This window comes from Lepus europaeus, chromosome 3 (assembly GCF_033115175.1).
Source record: "Lepus europaeus isolate LE1 chromosome 3, mLepTim1.pri, whole genome shotgun sequence".
In the NCBI taxonomy this organism is placed as follows: Eukaryota; Metazoa; Chordata; class Mammalia; order Lagomorpha; family Leporidae; genus Lepus; species Lepus europaeus.
This window is the reverse complement of record NC_084829.1, coordinates 42,095,334-42,116,313: the sequence shown is the minus strand read 5'-3', so window position 1 is coordinate 42,116,313 and position 20,980 is coordinate 42,095,334. Positions and strand designations below refer to the sequence as shown.

The following is a 20,980-nucleotide window of genomic DNA, read 5'->3' as shown; positions in this document are numbered from 1 at the left end:
AGTAGAGCAGCCGAAACTGGAACTGGCACTCTGATAGGAGATGTTGGTGTCCCAAGTTGCGGCTTCAGCTGTTGCACCCCAACTTGGGTCCCCCCGAATCCAGTTGTACTGAGGCAAGAGGGGAAGGAGGGCATGGCTGTTGCCTGTGGAGTAGCTGCCGGATGTTGTGGAATGTGGTCAGCTTGGTGTGGACCCACCGGGACCCTCGGGCGAGGTCCCTTTCAGTGTCAGAGGGGAGTCAGCCCGTCCCCCAGCAGTCTCAGCTCCCCCTGGCCCCGGCTGACCTAGCCAGAAGTCTGCAGGTGGGAGAGGACAAAGACAGTTGCTGCACCCCACCGAAGAGCCCAGCTGTTTCCCCCAGCCCCTCCTGAGCCACCTGAAATCATTCAGTTTTCCTGTCAGTTAACCCCAGCCCTGCTGCCGTGTGGGAAGGGGCCCCTCCAGGCAGGGTGGGGCCGCGTTTTATTACCTAGGGCCTGGTGTCTCCTTGGGCCTCGATGAACAGGTGCTGGCAGACGCCCTGAGTGAAAGGGCAGCTTTCCTCTGCGTCCCTCCCCCAACCCAGCCACAGTGCAGTCCCGTCCCATGTCCCATTTCCTCCTCTCATTCAAGAACTTCTCTTCCCCTATTCCCCTGGGCAGTGTCCCTGGGGAGCAGATGCAGGCCAGTGAGAGTAAGGGGTCGGGAGAGATGGAAGTGGCGTCATAGGAAGCGAGGGGCGGGCTGTCCAGGGACTGTGCAGATCCCTGACTTGGCCTCAGCTCCAGAAAGAAGAAGTTGGCTCACCCATCCCCTGCAGGCTGGCTTCTGGTCTCTTAAGAGAATGGGTCTGGGGGGGGGGGGGGGGGGAGGGCGGGGGGGGGGAATGAGAGAATCAGACAGGGATCTACTTTTTTTTTTTTAATTTATTTATTTGAAAGAGTTACACAGAGAGAAGGAAAGGCAGAGAGAGAGAGAGAGAGAGACAGAGGTCTTCCATACGCTGGTTCACTCCCCAGTTGTCTGCAACAGCCGGAGCTGCGCCAATCCGAAGCCAGGAGCTTCTTTCGGGTCTCCCATGTGGGTGCTGGGGCCCAAGGACTTGGGCCATCTTCTACTGCTATCCCAGGCCATAGCAGAGAGCTGAATCTGAAGTGGAGCAGCCGGGACTCGAACCGGCGCCCATTTGGGATGCCAGCACTGCAGGCGGCAGCTTTATCTAATAAACCACAATGCCAGCCTCAGGGATCTACTTTCTAGAATAAAGGTTCTCCAAGTCGAGCTTGAATCTGCAGCCCTTGGAGGGCTTGGTGATCACTGGGGGCTGAGTCCTACCCACCATCAGAGATTCCAATTTTCTGAGATGGGGCCCATGAATTTGCATTTCTGATTGGTCCCCCAGTGGATTCTGCTCCTGCTAGTTTAGGAGCCACACTTAGAGAACCACTACTAGGGTTCCTCCTAAGGTTTTTGATGTAGGGTTGATCCCAGTGTGGGCCTTAGGCTCTAGTCTGTGTGTGTGTGTCTAAAGATTTGATAGGCAGAGTTAGAGAGAGGCAGAGAGAACAAGCTTCCATCTGCTGGTTCACTCCTCAAATGGCTGCAAAGGCCAGAGCTGGGTCAGGCCAAAGCAAGGAGCCAAGAACTCTATCTGGGTCTCCCATGTGAGTGGCAGGCACCCAAGCATTTGGGCCATCTTCCTCTGCTTTCTGGGGTGCGTTAACACAGAGCTGGATAGAAAGTGGAACAGCCGAGACTCTAACCAGCACTCGTATGGGATGCTGGCCTTTTAGCCCAAGGCTCGAGTCTCAACCCTCCCAGCTTGGGATTCTAGCTCTAGCCTAAAAGAAGGCAGAAAGAAGCCCCTCTCTGTCTGCTAGCCCACTGCCCCCGGGCCAGCCCCACTCCAAGCAGTGCCTCCTGCCATCTCGAGTCTTTTGTTTCCAGAGTTTCCTGGCGGTTGGAGGTACGAGGTGCCCCGTGCCCTCTGAGGTTGACCTGCACGCTGCGGCACGTTAGGCAGCGATTCAGAAGCACGCGGTTCATCTCTCAGGGGCGACTCCCAGGAGAGCCTCCAGAAAGTACTGCCTAGTGAAACTGGGCCGCCGGCGGGGGAAGGCATTCTTGGTTACAGCCGTGAAACTGCAGAGGGAAGTACGGATGGGGCATTCACACGCACACAGCCCAGGAGGACCCCATCCAGTCCGGCAACAGCAGTGAGCCCTGTTGGATGGGGGACCTCACAGTTGATGTTCCTTGGTCTGGTATTTTAACACCGTATGCACGTTGTGAGTACAGACCAGTGCAGTGCCAGCAACAGAAAAGGGACACTCACCGGACGGCCGGCACCAGGGCGTGGGAGGCGAGGCTGGGGGACTTCCAGAACTTCGTGGGTAATGGCGTTAAGATAGATCGATTTGGGTGCAAACTTTTTTTTTTTAATCTATGCATAATTTTTTCATGACATGCATTTTCCATGAACTTTTTGCAAGACTCTGTAAACACACATGTAATCCTGGACCATGTGAGTCTGTTCCAAGGAAGAGTGCTGGTTTTTTTGTTTTTGTTTTTGTTTTTTAACTAGAAAGAGATAGCAACAGTAAAGGAAGCAGAGCAGCCTCCCCCGTGCCGTGCCCTTTCCTGCCAGCCCCCGGCGTGCCCCCACCAGCTGCTGCCTCCAGCCCTCACACTCCTCCAGCTGCTGTGCCATCTCACTGCTTCCTGTGGCTGTCAGGCTTCTCCATTGAGTGGCCCGAGCTTTCTGTCTCCGTGGCTCAAACAGCCACTCTTTTCATTTTAAAGAAACATTACGTCTTTGGGTTTGCCGAGCGCCAGCATTCCGAAAAGGCAGATCCCAGAGATGGGGAGACAGCATCCGCGAGCACGCCTTGAGCTTGTCCCAGCCTTTCGGCGTCTCGCCGCACACGCATGTCCTTTCATAATTGTAGTCTGCACAAATGCTAGTTTGTGTCCTGTCGTGTTCTACGTCACCTAATTCTGCAGGGCAGCCTGTGCAGGCACACAGCATCAGTTCTTCTCTGAATGCGGCTGTGCTCCTTCAGCCAGGCCCTCATTGTGCAGGCCTCCGGGTACTTTCCAGGTTTTTTTTTTTTGCTATTTATTCATTAACCATTTAACCCCTTGCATTTGGGCTCTGCCTTGGGCCCTGCCGTCTTCGAGGTCGCTGCTGTGGGTGCTTGGTCCTATTCTCCAGCCTCTGCTCGGTCCCTGGCTTCAAGTGCACTTGGCCTTGTTTCCCACCCTCCTGGCCATGCACCAGTTCATCTGTCAGACTCTCCATGGGGTTCTAACTCTCTTCCTTGGCTCTTTTCTGTTTTCATTGTAAAATAATAAAACTACTAGGAATGTATAACACAGAAAGTCTAGTCTAACTATTTGGTTTTATATCTTTGTAAATATTTATTTATTACCTATTCAAAAGGCAGAGTTACAGAGAGAGAGAGACAGAAAGAGAGAGAGATTGATCTTCTTTCTTCTTGTTCATCCCCCCAAAGGTCGCAACAGCTGAGGCTGTACCAGGCCAAAACCAGGAGCCTGGAGCTCTTTCTGGGTCTCCCTTGTGGGTGCAGGGACCTAAGGGCTTCGGTCATCCTCCACTGCTTCCAGGCACATTAGCAGGGAGTTGGATCTGCAGCAGGGGAGCCAGGACTCAGACCTGTGCGCATTGTGATACTAGTGTCACAGGTGGCAGCTTAACCTGCTGTGCCACAACACTGGGCCCTATATTTTCTTTATAATATCATCTAATTTGTCTGCTTCAAATCTACTAGCATAAAGTTATTAATTTTCTCATGATTTAAATTTCTGCTATAGCTTTAAATATGCCACTTCAAAAATCTCAGACATGGGGGCCATCACTGGTTCATGTCCCGGCTGCTGCATTTCTGATCCAGCTCCAAGCTAATGGCCTGGGAAAGCAGCAGAAGATGGCCCAAGTGATCTTGCCCTGACACCCACATGGGAGACCTGGAAGAAATTCCTGGCTCCTGGCTTCAGCCTGGCCCAGCACTGGCCATCTGGGAAGTGAACCAGCAGATGGAAGCTCTCTCTATCTCTCCCTCTGTAACTCTTTCAAATAAATAAATAAATATTTTTAAAAATTAAAAATGTTCTCAAACATTTGCATCTTGTTTCCTTTTTCTTAGAGATCAGTATTTCCTTTTATTTATTTTGTTAATCTTTCTAATTTCCATATTTTTACTTTATTTATTTTCTCTACTATTTGTTTTCTATTTTCTATTTATTTATTTATTTATTTAATTTATTTATTTATTTATTTTTTGACAGGCAGAGTGGACAGTGAGAGAGAGAGACAGAGAGAAAGGTCTTCCTTTTTGCCGTTGGTTCACCCTCCAATGGCCGCCGCGGTTGGCGTGCTGCGGCCGGCGCACCACGCTGATCCGATGGCAGGAGCCAGGTGCTTATCCTGGTCTCCCATGGGGTGCAGGGCCCAAGGACTTGGGCCATCCTCCACTGCACTCCCGGGCCATAGCAGAGAGCTGGCCTGGAAGAGGGGCAACCGGGACAGAATCGGTGCCCCGACCGGGACTAGAACCCGGTGTGCCGGCGCCGCAAGGCGGAGGATTAGCCTAGTGAGCCGTGGCGCCGGCTTCTATTTTATTTTTAATCATTTTATTGTTTTTTTCTTTCTGCTTTTTAAGGATTTATTCTTTAACTTTTTTTAACTTCCTAAGTTTCCATGCTTGATGTATCCATTTTGAGTGTTTTCTGATATATGCACTTGAGGCTTTGTATTTTTCCACAAATGATGTTTTAGCTGCATCCTATGCTTCTTTTCCTTATTGAATATACATACCACAGGGGAAAAAAAAAACAAAAAATAAAAAGCAAAAACAAACAAAAAGAATATACATACCATAAAATGCACAGATCTTTAGACTACAGTTCTCTGAGTAATGACAAATGTAAACACCCAGGTTGCCATTATTTAAGTCCGCATATAGAACATTACCATCATTCTAGAAAGTTCCATGGAACCCCTTTTGGATCCATCTTCCCTTTTCCACCAAACTCAACCCTGTTAGAGCTGTATTTGTGGAAGACTTCATCTAAATGGAATCATGTAGTACATTTTGTGTCTAACTTAGCATATGTGGTATGTACATGTACTTTAAATTTGTTTCTTTTTATTGCCACATTGTAATCCATTGTAGGATGTAAATGAACTATTTTAAAATTATTCTCTTATGGTTTTTTTTTTAAAGATTTATCTATTTATTTGGAAGACACAGCAACAGAGGTAAAGAGAGAGAAAGAAAGGAGACCTTTCTTGTCCTGGTTTACTCCCCAAATGGGCACAGCAGGCAGGGCTGGGCCATGCTGAAGCCAGAAGCCAGGAACGCCATCCTGGTCTCCCATGTGGTTTGGACCATCTTCTGCTGATTTCCCAGGTGCATTAGCAGGAAGCTGGAAGGGAAACAGAATACCGGGGGCTAAAAGCAGCATTCCCATGTGGATGCTGGCATTGCAGGTGGCAGCTTATTTCACTGATGCACGGTGCTGGTCCCACATCTCCTCTCTTGTTGATGGACTTCTAGAGTATACCCAGTTTGGCTGTTAGCACCCCTGGACAGCCTTTACAAGTCTTCTGTGAACTGAAGTTTTCATTTCTTCTTAGTAGGTACCTAGAGGTGGAATAACTAGGTGTTATTGTAGACATCCCGTAAGTTTTAATATGTGGTAGTTTCATTATTGTTTAGTTCTAGTTCTGAAAAAGTTTCCATAAAGATTTTTTTTTGTTTGACTCATAAGTTATTTGAAAGTGTGCTTTAAAATTTCCACAAGTGGGACTTGTTGATGATTTCTAACTTAACTGCATTTTAGCCAGCTGATACACTGATCTTTAAAAAATGTTTTGAGACTTGCTTTATAAAGACCTGGTTAGTAAATTTGTATGCTAAAAATAATAGTAGTCTAACATACATGTAAATATTGATATCTGCTATATCTTTGATCAAGCTTGTTAATAGCGTTCAAATTATCTAGATCCTTTCCGAAGTTTGTTCAATCTATCACTTATTTAAAAAGCTATATTAAAATTTCCTTCTCCATGCCTGGGTTTAATACCTGGCTCCTGCTTCCTGCTAATGCAGATCTTGGGAAGCAGCGGTGATAGTTCAAGTAATTTGGGTTCCTGTACTCACATTGGAGACCTGGATTTAGTTCATGGCTCCTGCCTTTGATCTGGCCATTGCAGGCATTTCGGGAAGGAACCAGTGGGTGGGAGCTTTCTCTGTCTCTTTGCCTCTCTCTCTTTTTTTTTCTTTTTTTTTTTTACAGAGTTAGACAGTGAGAGAGAGAGAGACAGAGAGAAAGGTCTTCCTTTGGTTGGTTCACCCCCCAAATGGCTGCTATAGCCGGTGCGCTGCACCGATCCGAAGCCAGGAGCCAGGTGCTCCTTCCTGGTCTCCCATGCAGGTGCAGGGGCCCAGGCACTTAGGCCATCCTCCACTGCACTCCCGGGCCACAGCAGAGAGCTGGACTGGAAGAGGAGCAACCGGGACAGAACCCGAGGTGCTGGCGCCACAGGCAGAGGATTAGCCTAGTGAGCCGCGGCGCTGGCCTCTCTTTGCCTCTCAAACAAATAATAAATAAACACTTTTAAAAGTTGATGGAAATAGAATTTAAAAGTAAGGTTACTTTAGGGTAAAGATGTTCTTGAAGGGCTGGTGTTTGGCCGCGTGTTTTAGCTGACACTGAAGATGTCTGCTCCCGCGTCACAGCGCTCAGGTTTGAGCCCTGGTTCAGCCCCTCCATCCCAGCTTCCTGCTGCTTCACACTCTGGAAGGCAGCAGGTGATGGCTCAGGTGCTTGGGCCCTGCCACCTACATGGGAGACAAGGATTGACTTCCTGGCTGCCCACTTTGTCCTGGCTGTGTGGGCATTTGGGGAGTGAACCGGTGGATGGAAAATCGATCTCGATTTCTCTTTCTCGTTTGTGTGTGTGTGTGCACACACGTGCACACGCCTTCCAAATAAACCAAATCTAACATTGTAGACAAAATTTTTGAAATCCATTCTTGTAGTTTTTTGACCCATGAATTCCCTCAGCTCTAGGAGTTGCTTAGAAGTTATTTGCAAGGATAAATTAAAGTTGGGTGTGGCTTCTCAGGGGAGAGAGGAGGGTGTTTTTGATTGCTACATGGTCAGGGATAGGAGGGTTTACCTTTTTTTAAGGACTTATTTATTGGATACCTCCAGTAAAAATGAGCTCAGCACTAGATGCTTTCTAGGGCTTCTGCTTCCTCCTGCAGGACCTGAAAGAAAAAGTGATGGACAGGGCTGAGCAGAGACGCCAAGGGAACTGGACCCTGTTAGCACTGCAGGAAGCAGCAGGGTGTGATGGCTCACAGTATAAATGCCCATGGGTTCCCATTCTAGCTTGGCCATTTCTAGCTGTGTGAACTTGGGCAAATTTATTTTTCTTTTTTTTAAGATTTATTTATTTGAAAGGCAGAGTTGCAGAGAGGTAGAGAGAGAGAGAGAGAGGTCTTCCCTTCTCTGGTTCACTTCCCAGTTGGCCACAACAGCCGGAGCTGCACCGATCCAAAGCCAGAAACCAGGAGCTTCCTATGGGTCTCCCATGCGAGTGCAGGGGCCCAAAGACTTGGGCCATCTTCTACTGCTTTCCCAGGCCATAGCAGAGAGCTGGATTCAAAATGGAGCAGCCAGGACTCGAACCGGCGCCCATATGGGATGCTGGCATTACAGACAGCAACCCAACCCACTAGGCCACAATGCCGGTCCTAGGGCAGATTTCTTATTCTTTTTCTGTCAGCTTTCTCAACTCTGATACAGGGTGAACAATACCACCTTCTCTGGTTTTTAGATTAAGCAAGTTCATGTCATCAAAAACATAGAGCAGAGGCTGGCGTGGTGCAGAGGGTTAAGCCGCTGCCTGCAATGCCGTCATCCTCTAAGAGAGCATTGGCTTTGAGTCCTGGCTGCTTCACTTCTGATCCAGCTCCCTGCTAATTCACCTGAGAAAGCAGCAGCAGATGGCCCAAGTGCTTGGGCCCCTGCACCCATGTGGGAGACCCAGATAAAGCTACTGGCTCCTGGCTTCAGCCTGGCCCAGCCCTGCCATTGTGACCATTTGGGGAGTGAACCAGTGGATGAAAGATGCTCTCTCTCTCTGTTTCTCCATTTCTCTTCCTATAACTTTATCTTTCAAATAAATAAAATAAATCTTAAAAAAAAAAAAACAATGACTGGCATAATGAAAATGCCATAAAATTGTGGATATTCTCATCGTTATGAACAGGAAAAAACTGGTTGCCTGAAATCCTCAAATGACAAATGGGAAGTTCCCTTAGAGATTAGGGTGTCAAATCCCAACATCCCCATGGGGTGTTTCAGGTGGTGGCTATGCACCTTTTGAGCCTACACTTCAGCCTTAAGCTAGTTAGTAAAGGAAGTCAATTTATTTGAACAGCCATCTGTGTATCTGCTGCTTCAGCCCAACCCCAGGCCCCTCACCTGTTTGGCTCCCCATGTGCATTTTATAGTGCAGAGTGGGCCCGGTGTTCTCCCCGCCACCTGGCCCCTGACCCCACCTGAGTGCTCCTGTCCCTGTTGCAGGGTCAGGTTCCGCATGTCTGTGAAGGTGCTGGCTAGCTAACCTAATAGACTCACTCTGACAGTGCAGGTTTGCTGCTGCTTCTTGCACAGGTATATAATGATGGGGGCCCCCTTGGAAACAGTTTGCCTTAGAGTCCTGGTCTGCGGGAGGAAGAGTTGGGGTAGCATTTAAGCTAGGACATCAGGAGGGAGAACTTCCAGCCTCTGGTTCACTCCCCAAATGATCACAACGGCCAGGGCTGGGTCATGCCACATAGGCAGTACCCTGGAATTCCTTTTGGGTCTCCCACATGAGTGGTGGGAGCCTAAGCACTTGGGCCATCCTCTGCTGCTTTCCCAGATGCATTAGCAGGGACCTGGATCTGAAGTAAAGTAGCCAGGACTTGAACCAACACTCCAATATGGGATGCCTGCGTTTCAGGTGGTAGCTCAACCCACTGTGTTACAACTCTGGTCCCTTGTGTGGGCAGGGGAGGGGACAGTTGGGGCTATTGGCAGGGACATGTGATTGATAAAAGGATAAAAAGCACAATGTGAGGTGCTGGAGAGGGTGGGGGTAGGGTTCCAAAACGGGTCAGACTTGTCCTTGCCTTGAAAGAGTGAGGGAAATGTTAAGTACACAATTCATAAGGACACACTGTACACCGTATCAGCTGCTAAAGGAGACACAAATCAGACTGTAGACAAAGATGAGCGATTCACTCAAACTGGTGCCCAGAGAGCTGATGACTGGGGAGGATTTGTACAAAGTAGTACATGCATTTTTTTAAAGATGTATTTATTTAGTTGAAAGGTCTTCCATCTGCTGGTTCACTCCCCAAATAGCCACAATGGCCTGAGCTGGGCCAGTCTGAAGCCAGGAGCCAGGAGCTTCTTCTGGGTCTTCCTCATGGGTGCAGGGGTCCAAACACTTGGGCCATCTTCTACTGCTTTCCCAGGCCATTGGCAGGGAGCTGGATCAGAAGTGGAGCAGCCAGAACTTGAACTGGCACCCATATGGGATGCTGGGAGTGCAGGTCAGGCTTGAACTGCTATACTGCAGCGCCAGCCCAGCGTGCATATTGTGTATTATAGGTATGTTAAGCGGCATGATTGTGATGGTCATTTGTCAAAAGGTCGGGGCCAGCATTGTAGCACAGCGGGTTCAGCCACTGCTTCAGACTCCGACATCCCACAGCAGAGTACCAGGTGCTGGGTAAAGTTATAGCTGCTCCACTTCTGATCCAGCTTTCTGCCAATGGCCTGGGAAGGCAGCAGAGGGAGGGCCCAAGTGCTTGGGTCCCTGCCACCCACATGGGAGACCTGGGTGAAGTTTTGCAGCCATTTGAGGAAGGAACCAGTGAACGGAAAATCTCCACCCTCCCTCACCCCATCACTCAGCCTTTCAAACAAGTAAATAAATAAATCTTGAAAAATATAAATTCTGTGGGCTGTTCTGGGTCTTTTGCCCCACCATTATCAATTTTAGATTCAATTTGTTAATGGCCACAAAATAAGTTATTGAGATTTTGATTGAAATTACATTGAATATCTAGATCAAGCTGGGAAGAATTACATCTTCCTTTTTTTTTTTTTTTTTTTGAAAGATACATTTATTTATTTGAAAGGCAGAGTTACAGAGAGAGAAAGATTTTTGATCTGCTGATTCACTCCCCAAATGGCCACAGTACCTGGGACTAGGTCAGGCAAAAGCCAGGAACCTGGAGAACCTGGAACTCCATCTGGTTCTTGCCATGGGTGCAGGGGCCCAAGCACTTGGGCCATCTTGCGCTGCTTTCCCAGGCACATCAGCAGGGAGCTGAATCAGAAGTGGAGCAGCCAGGAATCAAACCACTGTCCATATAGGGTGCTGGTGCTGCAGGCCATGGCTTTAACCCTCTGAGCAACAGCATCAGCCCCAAGAATTGACATCTTGAAAATACTGAGTCTTTTTTTTTTTTTTTAACTAGCAGGATGTTAGATTCTTTAAAAAAATTTTTATTTATTTTACTTGAAAGTCAGAGTTATACAGAGAGAGGAGGAGAGGCAGAGAGAGAGAGAGAGAGAGAGAGAGAGAGAGAGAGAGAAAGAGAGGTCTTCCATCCACTGGTTCACTCCCCAACTGGCCACACTGGCTGTAGCTGTACCAATCCAGAGCCAGGAGCTTCCTCCAGGTCTCCCGCGTGGGTGCAGGGGCCCAAGCACTTGGGCCATCTTCTACTGCTTTCCCAGGCCACAGCAGAGAGCTGGATCAGAAGTAGAACAGCCGGGTCTTAAACATATTTTGTTAGATTTATCCTGATGTGTTTCATTTCTTGGGGTGCTAATGTAAATGGTAAAGTGTCTTTAATTTCATATTCCACTTTATTGCTAGTATATAGGAAAGTGCTAGATCTTTGTATATTAACCTTATATTCTCCAGTCTTGCTTATCCTTGCTTATTAATTTCAAAGGGTTTTTGTGATTTTTAGATTTTCTATTTAGATAATTATTTTATCTTCAGCGACAGTTTTTTTCCTTCCTTCTCAATCTGTCTACCTTTTATTTCATTTTCTTGCCTTGTTGCATTAGCTGACTCCCAGTGTAACATTGAGAGAGTGAATTGCTGCTGCTCTCAGCAGGACAGCCTGTATCTTCTCACCGAAGTGTGATGATAAGTGTAAGTTTTTATGATGTCTTCTTTAGCAAGTTAAAGAAGCTCTGCTCCCTGCTTTGCTGAGAGCTTTTATTGTGAACAGATACTGGATTTTGTCAAATGTTTTTTCTTCTCTTAATCTCATGTTTTCAGATCGAGAGGGTTTAGGCTTTAGGCAAAGATTTGGTTTCCCAAGTTGGCACTTGCTTCCTTGAGCAGGAGTTAGAAGAGAGTTGGACTCAGCACTTAAAACTACATTAACAAGAACTTCTGATGATTGTTTAAGGTGCTTTAGAAGACAATATAGAAATAACTATTAAAATAAAAAGACTCAATCCTTGTGATCAAACAGTTTGCCAGTATTTGGTATTTTTCCTGAAGAAACGCTTCTTTCAAGATATGGGGATCAATCATGCACGCGTATATTTATTGTAGTGTTTTTTATAATGACAAAGGGAGGGAGGGAGACAACCACATGTCCATTCAGGGTTGGGAAAAGTCAGTAAAGCTGACATGTAAACTCCTGGGGTGAGATGCAGTGTGGCATGTGAATTAGCTAGGTCTATCTGTGCTATGTCAACAACACACTACTGAGAAAGGAAAGAGGAAACCAAGATGCAGGATGTGTAGTAGAGTGGAATAGATAAACAGAGTTATTGAAGCATTATCAGTGGCAGTTTAATTTTTTATGTAAATGGTATAATTATATATTCTACAATTTTTAGAGTCTTAGCCTTTATTTTTTAAAGGTGAATTTGTTTCAAAAATTGTAAGTTGTCCATCTCCAAGGAATACAAACAGGGCTATATGGATCTTTTGGGGCCAGTGTGGGATTGTGATTCCAAATTAGTTGTCATCAGCTGAACTAAGTTTTTTATATAAAAACATTCTTTTCATTTAGATACTCTCCTGGGACTGGCGTTGTAGCACAGTGGGTTAAGTTTCCTCCTGTGACACTGGCATCCATGTGGGTTCTAGTTCATGTCCCGGATGTTCCACTTCTAATCCAGCTCCCTGCCAATGACCTGGAAAGGCAGCAGAAGATTGCTCAAGTGTTTGGGCCCCTGCCATCCACACAGGAGACCTGGCAGAAGCTCCTGGCTCCTGGTTCTGGCCTGGCCCAGTCCTGGTCATTGTGGCCATCTTGGGAGTGAACCAGTGGATAGAAAATCTCTCTCTCTGTCTCTCCCTCTGTCACTCTGAATTTCAAATAAATAAATAAATTGGGGCCAGCACTGTGGCGTAGCATGTAAAGCCGCCACCTGTAATGCTGGCATCTCATATGGGCGCTGGTTCAAATCCTGGCTGCTCCACTTCTGGTCCAGCTCTCTGCTATGGCCTGGGAAAGCAGTGGAAGATGGCCCAAGTCCTTGGTCCCCTGTGCCCCTGCGCCCCTGCGCCCCTCTGGGAGACCTGGAAGAAGCTCCTGCCTTCTGGCTTCAGATCAGTGCAGCTCCCGCTGTTGTGACCAATTGGAGAGTGAACCAGCAGATGGAAGACTCTCTCTCTCTCTCTGTCTCTCTCTCTCTCTCTCTCTGCCTCTCCTTCTCTCTCTGTATAACTCTGACTTTTAAATAAATAAATAAATAAATATTTACAAAACAAAAAATAGTCCTGCCCTTGGGACCAGTATTTAGTGGCTTGGCTTCCGAGTCCAGCCTCCTGAGAGGCAGTAGGTGAGGGCTCAAGTATTTGGGTCCCTGTCACTTACGTGGGAGACACTAAGTTGCACTCCTGGCTCCTGGCTTCTGTCCCAACCCAGACCTGGGTGTTGTGGCATTTGAGGTTATTTGTTCTGAGTCTTCTTTAAGAGTTTGGTTGGTGTTCAGGTATTCTTTATGAAATACAGTATATGTAGACTATAGGTTTTTTCCCTAATAACTTTAATTGGCAACAACCTTGCTTTTTGGTCTCCAAAATTTTGGGGGAAATTTTATTGATCTTTGAAATTTAAATTTCTGGGAACTGGGGTTGGGGGAAAGTGAATAATTTGGTTAGGCTGAAACAGGGGCTCCCCGAGTCCTCTCCTGACCCTGAGTCCTCTCCTGGGATTCTTTCATTTCAGTGCCCTAGGCTGGGCTGCTCATCCCAATGAATCATTGTACAGAGGTGAGCTTTTGGATGGGGGACCGGGTAAAGCTGTGGCCGGACCAGTGCGTCTCTGTACGTACGGCTCTTTGCATACACCCTCCTGGCAGTGAGTCAGTCTGCCCTGTGGCCCTGAACAAACGGCAGCCTCACACATCCCAACATTCAAATTAGCAAGCAGGTGCTGAGGGGCAAGCGCTGTGCCCTGTGCCGTGAGTCTGGAGGTGTGCTTGGGGTGAGGCCAGCAAGGTATCAACCCCCACATGGCTGCAACAGTCAGGGCTGCACCCGGCTGATGCCAGAGGCCAGGAGCTTCATCCAGGACTCCCACGTGGGTGGCAGGGGCCCAAGGACTTGAGCCAACTTCCACTGCTTTCCCATGCCCGTTAGCAGAGAGCTGTGTCGGAATGAAGCAGCCGGAACTCGAACCAGCTCCCATATGGGATGCCGGCACTGCAGGCTGGGGCTTTAACCTGATGTGCCATGGCACTGGCCCCAAAAGACAGTTTCTAATGAGAACTTCTCGGAGCCTCAGGTTCCTCCTACGTGGGATGGGAATAACAATAGCATCTGAAAGCTGTAGGGGTGCATTTCTCCCTGCCTGCCTCACCTCTTCCACAAGCGGCACAGAAGGAAGACTGGGAGGCAGGTGGTGAGAATAGAGCAAAGCAGAGGGAGCAGAGGTGTGCAGCGTTACCTTAAGAAGACAGGATGGGGCCAGGCATTTGGTGGTACTTAAAACAGCACTTGAGATGCACACATCCCGTATCAGAGTGCCAGGGGTTCAAGGTCTGGCTCTGCTTCTGCCTCCAGATTCCTGACAATGCACGCCCTGGGAGGCAGCAAGTGATGGCTCAAGTACTTGGGTCCCTCCTACTCACTTGGAGATGGAAATTGAGCCACAGCCTGGCCCAGCCATAGATGTTGTGGCCATTTGGAGGAGTGAATAGGGGATAAAAGATCTGTCTATGTCTCTGTCTCTTTGCCTTTTGAACAAATAATAAGACATTATGGCTTCCAGACCAACAAGGTGTAATTGTTACCAGGCCAGAAAATTAACATATATTTGAAGAACAGCCCTTTAACCCTGGATGTACTAAAAAAAAAAAAAAAGAAAAAAAAAAGAAAGAAAAGAAAAGAAGAAGGAAGGGGAGGGGGAGGGGGAGAAGGAGAGAGGAGAAAAGTAGTGACTGAGCAGAGAGCTGGCCTGGCCAGGTGATTGTGTCCCCACACTCCCAGCCTGGGCCCCCACACCCTTTGTCTGCCTCCCTTAGCGCTACTCTGTCACCCCACAGTCCCCCTTGTGACTCCCCACTGGTGCTTGGGTTGGGTTTCAGGGAGAGAAGGTGCCAATCTGAGGCAAGGGGTGTCTCTTTGCCACTGTTGGCTTGTCCTGGTCGGTGTGGTTGTACTGCTGCCTCAGGGCACTGGCGAGTGGTGGTTTGGAACCTGTGAGACTGAGGAGCTGGGCCCAGCACGAGGCCTTGCTGAGGCCACACCACGTGTGTGGCCTGGGAGCGGCCTCTGAGGCCATGCCTCGTGCTGGAGCACGGAGCGCTTGCTAAAACAGATCAGCACCTCACACACGTGAATTACGACAATCTTGTATGGAGAAGTCTTGGAGAGGCGCCATATGAACTCATCTAACTCTGCTGGGAGCCAACAACTGCAGGGAACCGGCAGTTAAGCTCAAGAGAAATACCCCGATTGGCCGCCCACCCCCATACCCCTTTTCAGGCTTAAGTTGATAATAGTGTCAAAGTTTAGCCAGAGGCAGAACTATGATGGGAACTGAACCATGCTGTGGTTCAACAGGTGGCTGCCTCTCTGTGACCCTGGCTAAGTTGGGCTGTTGTTGAGTGGTTACATGGGCACTTGGGACCCTCCATCAGGAGCCCTGTGCAGACAGCCGGAGAGTTTCCCGTCAAGTTCATGGGCAGTACACACGGCATCACGTGGCTCACCGTACAGGGCACTCTGGCTGTTGTTTTTCCACCAGGCTAAAGTGAACCCCGGCAGCCCCCAGCTACTCCTGCTAGAGAGGGAGGGTTAGCGCCTGGTTAACCAGTCCTTGCTGATGGTGACAGCCCCCTGCCACAGAGCGCACCTGTGCTAGGTGCATGTTGATGTCACACATGGGGAGTCGCGCAGGTGTTCCTTGTCAGGGTGACTTGGAGAAGCAATCCTATTTAAAAATGGTTGATGAGAGGGTTGGGGTAGAGGGATGATGATGTCACACAAACTGCTGGGCCCTGTGCTGAGGGTTTCGCTGCCTGGGCAATCCCTGAGTGGCATATCCTGTTTACAGGTGAGGAAAGTGAGGGGCAGAAAAGTTAATTAGCCATCCAAGATTGCACCGCTATTAGAAAACAACATCACCAGATTTAAAGCAGGCAGGAAGTCTGACTATGGAATCGGAGCTCTTGTTATTACTGTTACTTTTCCTATGTACAGCTAAGCAGAGCACTTGTCAAGGTCACACTGTTAGTACTTGTGGGTCTGGGAGGCAAGCCCTGGCCGATCCAACTCCAGGGCTTCCAGTGGTGACCTCTGCTCTAGTCTACACCCTTGCTTGCCTTTTTTTTTTTTTTTTCCCAAATTAATTTATTTGAGGCGAGGGAAGAGAGAGAGAGAGAGCACACACACTCTGCCATCCTCCAGGTCACTCTCCAGATGCCTGCAACAGCTGGAGCTAGCCTAGGCTGAAGCTGGGAGTCAGGAACTCAGTCTAGGTCTTCCCTGTAATTTGGGCTATCACTTGCTGCTTCCCTGGTGTGCGTTAGCAAAAAGCTGGAATTGGGAGCAGAGCTGGGACTCGAACCCAGGCACCCCAACTAGCATCCTAGCTGCTGGGCCAAACATCTACCCCCCTGGTTGCTTTCAGTATTCAATTATAACATATATGTTATTATATTATAGTGCTCTATATAATAATCAGATACTTCCAAAGTTTGTGGAAATTTAAAAGATAAGCTTATTATGGTGCAAAACTTTTTGAAATGTATGCATATGAGATCTTCAAAACACTCATGAAAAAACTGTGCCTGGATTTCACAATTTTATCTTGACTCTTCTATGGTTGTACATTTTGGTTGTTTTTTTTTACTATTATAAATAAAGGCCAAGCTTTTTAAAAAGAGAGAAATGGTAGGAATGTTGTTTGGTTTATCACTTTGTTTGCTTTAAAGGTTTTAGGGCAGATGAGCTGAGCTTTCCGAGGCTGGAAGAAATGGAAGCTTCAAGTTGACTGCTGGAGGAGAGAATGAAATTCTGATTAGGAACGGTGCCAGTGTGAAGAGAGGCGAACAGACCCTCTGCTGTTCAGCGGGGATTTGGCATTGCCTGTTGAGATAGAGAATTTGGGATGCATTTCAGAAATATCTGTCATTCCCGCTTGGGGTAGCTTAGTGTTCTCTAACCCAGCCCACATCTCGATGACATCGCCCAGACACGTGGGGGTGGAGCTGGCCAGGAAGCAAGGCCATTCTCTTCCCCAGCTCGGCCATGTGCGGCCATCTGGAGTCCCACTGTCTGTCCCATGTCCCTTGCCCCTTCTGCCCATTGCCACCCCCTCAAGGATCTACGTCCCAGGTCCAGAACAGAAGAAGAGGCCTGGGAAGATCATTCAGAGCGACGCCGAGTGCTTCGCAGCACCTTCTCTGTACCTTCACAGCAGCTTTCCGGGAGGCGCACGACTGGGTCAGCGCCCTTCAGGGGAAAAGGAGGCTTCGGGAGGTGGAGGGCTGGGGCAGGCGCTTGGCTTCGCGGTTAAGATACCCACGTCTCTTCTCAGCGTGCCTGGGTTCAATACCTGCTACCTAGCTCTGCTCCTAAGTCTACTTCCCTGCTAACACAGACCCTGGGAGGCAGGGGTGATAATGGCTCAAGTAATTGGGTCCCTGCCACCCACATGGGAGATCTGGATTAAGTTCTTGCCCCCCCCCCATGATAGATAGATAGATCCGTAGCTAGATAATAATAGGTAGGTAGGTAGATAGATAAATACATAGATACATAGATAAATGAAGGACTTGAACCCATTGTGCCGGCACCGCAGGTGGAGGATTAGCCTATTGAGCCATGGCACTGGCCCTGCAGCCTTCTTGATCCACTATCAAGGATATTGTAGCTTTGGGGAGAGACTTCGGAGAATCAACAGGAACCCACTGAGTTACCTGTATTGCATGTACACAGGACTGGCTACTCGCTTACAGACTGTAGGAACTACCAGAGGCCCTGGAAATGTCTCTCCTCTGCCTAATTTTTAGATTGTGGCAAAAGAGGATCAGAGATATCACCTGACTTGCCTGAGAGACGGGTGTTCCAGCCAGCCTAGAACCAAGGTCTTCTGCTCAATGGCCCCTTGGGAAAGACAGCTCTCAGGAGCCTCGAGAGAGAAAGAGTGAATCAGGTGGGGAGGTTGGAAAGACAGGGGCAGGGTGGTGCGGGGGTTTGTGAGAGGTGTGGGCCACAGGGCCACAGTGTGTGCTTCTCCACTTCCTCCTCGGGTGTACACCCCGAGTCCTGATTCCCCCATACCACTGGCGGGAAGAGGGAGCAGCTGGTGAAGGGCAGCATGTCCTGGTCAGATGCTTTACCTGAGTCTCCTTAGCCACAGAATGGGAATTTTGTAAGTCCTTTAGTGTGACGATCACCGTGAGAGGGGAATGAGGTAATATGCCTAAGTAAACTGGCACAGCTTAGTGGAGGGCACAGAAGAGTCTTGGGGTTGAGTCGGTGGAACAAAAAGAACGTAAACTGGTAACCACGTCTATGGCTTCAACAAAAGGCCAAGTATTTTCTTTTTATTTTTTTTTATTATTATTTTTTTAATTTTTTACAGGCAGAGTGGACAGTGAGAGAGAGACAGAGAGAAAGGTCTTCCTTTTGCCGTTGGTTCACCCTCCAATGGCTGCCGTGGTAGCGCACTGCGGCCGGCGCACCGCGCTGATCCAAAGCCAGGAGCCAGGTGCTTCTCCTGGTCTCCCATGGGGTGCAGGGCCCAAGCACTTGGGCCATCCTCCACTGCACTCCCTGGCCACAGCAGAGAGCTGGCCTGGAAGAGGGGCAACCGGGACAAGATCGGTGCCCCGACCGGGACTAGAACCTGGTGTGCCGGTGCCGCAAGGCGGAGGATTAGTCTGGTGAGCCGCGGCGCCGGCTCACCAAGTATTTTCTTAATTTCATCTGATCCACGATTTCTCACAGGCGCGGCCAAAAGGGTGCTCATGTCACTCCCCACGTGGAGGCGCAGGGGGCATGGTGAGGAAACACCTCTAGGACCTGTGTTTTGGTGAAGAGCTAAGAGGGGATAGGTTTGCCGAGGGCCAGGAATAATAGAGGCTTGCTTCACTTCCTGTCTCAAAAGGGGTGGAAGGTTGAGAGGAAGTAAGATTCTTAATATAAACTTGAAATCCAGATCCTTTCTGTTCTTTTTTTTTTTTTTTTTTTAAAGATGTATTCATTTACTTGAAAGGCAGAATTACAGAGAAAGAGATCTTCCATCTGCTGATTCACTCCCCCAAATGACCACAACAGCCAGGACTGGGCCAGGCCAAAGCCAGGAGCCAGGAGCTTTATCTGGGTCCCCCACGTGGGTGCCGGGGGCCTAAGCGCTTGGGCCTTCCTCCGCTGCTTTCCCAGGCCCATTAGCAGGGAGCTGGATTGGAAATAGAGCAGCCGGGACATGAACCAGCACCCTTATGGGATGCTGTCGTCACAGGCAGTAGCTTTACCAGCTACACCACAATGCCAGCCCCAATCCGCATCCTGGATCAGGGACCTCTTATTGCCTGCCTGACCTCAGAAAACCTCTCAGTGTCTTGACCACAAGCTCATGGAATGACCACATAATAGACACTTTACATACTGTGTCTTATTTGATCCACAAGCCAAGCAAGCCAGATAGAGATGACCATCCCACTTTAGAGAGAGGAAAAAGCCTGTGGTCCAAGGAGGAACTCGTTCCAAATTGTGCAGCAAGTGGCAGATCTGTGAGAGAAGCCCAGATCTGGCACCAAAGCCCACGTGCTTTCAGGTACACCCAGGGTGGATTCACGTCTTCTTGGCTCTAAAGCTTAAGAATTTAGTAACACAAATAACAGAAAAGCGCACATATAAAAGATGGAAAAGTGATTGTTTCTCATCTGTGGAGCCATCCCACAGAAAATTTGATGACTATACGGACTCCATCAGCAGGAAACATGTGTTTTGTTTTCTTCAAAAAGATTTCCTTATTGTTTGTTTGAAAGGCAGAGTGACACAGAAAAAAAATACCCCATCCATTGATGCATTCCTTTCATGGCCATAATGGCGCGGGTTGGGCCAGGCCAAAGCCAGGAGCCCAGAACCCCATCTTGGTCTGGCCCATGTGGGTGGGAGGGACCCAAGCACTTGGGCTGTCTCCCACTGCCTTCCCAGGCCCCTTAGCAGGGAGCTAGATCCCTAGCAGAACAGCCAGAACTAGAACCCATGCTCCCATATGGGATGCTGGCATCCCAAGCAGCGACTTAACCCACTGTGCCTTAACACTGGCCCCCAGGAACCATCTGTTTTGACTATTGCATTGGACAACTAAGAAATGCAGTGAATACCAGGAGCAGTCACGTGGGACTATTTCTTTCGGTTTTGTAAATAAAATCTCAACATGGTAGAGAAAATGTTAAAGCTGAAACATATCACAAACATCACAAAATCCAGGAAAACAACACACTGTGTTGATTGCTCGAGAGGCCTCTTATAGAATGCCTTTCTTTTTTTAAAAGTTTTTGTTTGTTTGTTTGTTTTACAAAGAGAGGGAGAGATGGAAAGAGAGATCTGCCATCCACTGGTTCCCCTCCCAGCTGGCCGCAACAGCTGGGGCTGGGTCAGGCCAAAGCCTGGGGCCTGGAACTATAGCCTTCTCCTGCTGCCTTCCCAGGCACATTAGCAGGGAACCAGATCAGAAGTTGAAGGCCCGGGACTGGAACCAGAGCTCCCATGGGGCGCCTCCATCGCAGGCAGCTGCTTAACCTGTGGTGTTACAGTGCCAGCCCCCGGATCACTCTTGTTTTTGTGTCCTTTCATTGGGTTCTCTGTAGTTGCCTCTTCCTGTAACATTAAATAGAATAAAATAGTATTCCTCTAGCATGGTTGATTAGAAAAGAATCATCATTGATAACTTAGAAAAGTTCATTCTAGTTCCACAAGTTATTATTTGTAAAGCCAAATAAACATGAGGCTTGTTGTTAAATTTGGGGACCTCCATCCACATTTCTTCCATATATGAACTGTAAAACTTCAAGACATTTCACGTTCTCTGGCACAGTGGTTCACCTAACATAGTCTTTGCGTTGGTGACAGTTCTTATCCCATTGGCTGTAAGCTAAATGTTATCTTCCTCCATATCAACATTTTATGTACAAGCCAGAAATTCTAATCTTTTTCAATACACATTCTCCTCTCCTACCACTTTAGTTGGAATGAAGGTGATTTACATGACTAATAAAAGACTTAGAATTAAACCCCTTTCTCATAAACCTCTGACCTTTTAAAGAGAATTTATTACAAAATACCGGATGCAAAAAAAAAAAACTTTTGAATGCTTTACAATTTAGAATGATTTGCTTTAGAAAAGGGACAGCTAGGGGTGGGCCTTTGGTGCAGAGTTAAGATGAGCCTCCCACACCCCCTGTCCAG

At 48.2% G+C, this 20,980-nt stretch overlaps 1 non-coding gene across 1 annotated transcript; it reads right to left on the bottom strand.

Moving 5' to 3' along the window:
- Nucleotides 1-19,446: 19,446 nt before the first annotated feature.
- LOC133757265 (small Cajal body-specific RNA 14) lies at nucleotides 19,447-19,591 on the bottom strand. The gene has a single exon (XR_009865636.1). It is a non-coding gene; the product is annotated as a small Cajal body-specific RNA 14 (non-coding RNA).
- Nucleotides 19,592-20,980: the final 1,389 nt, after the last annotated feature.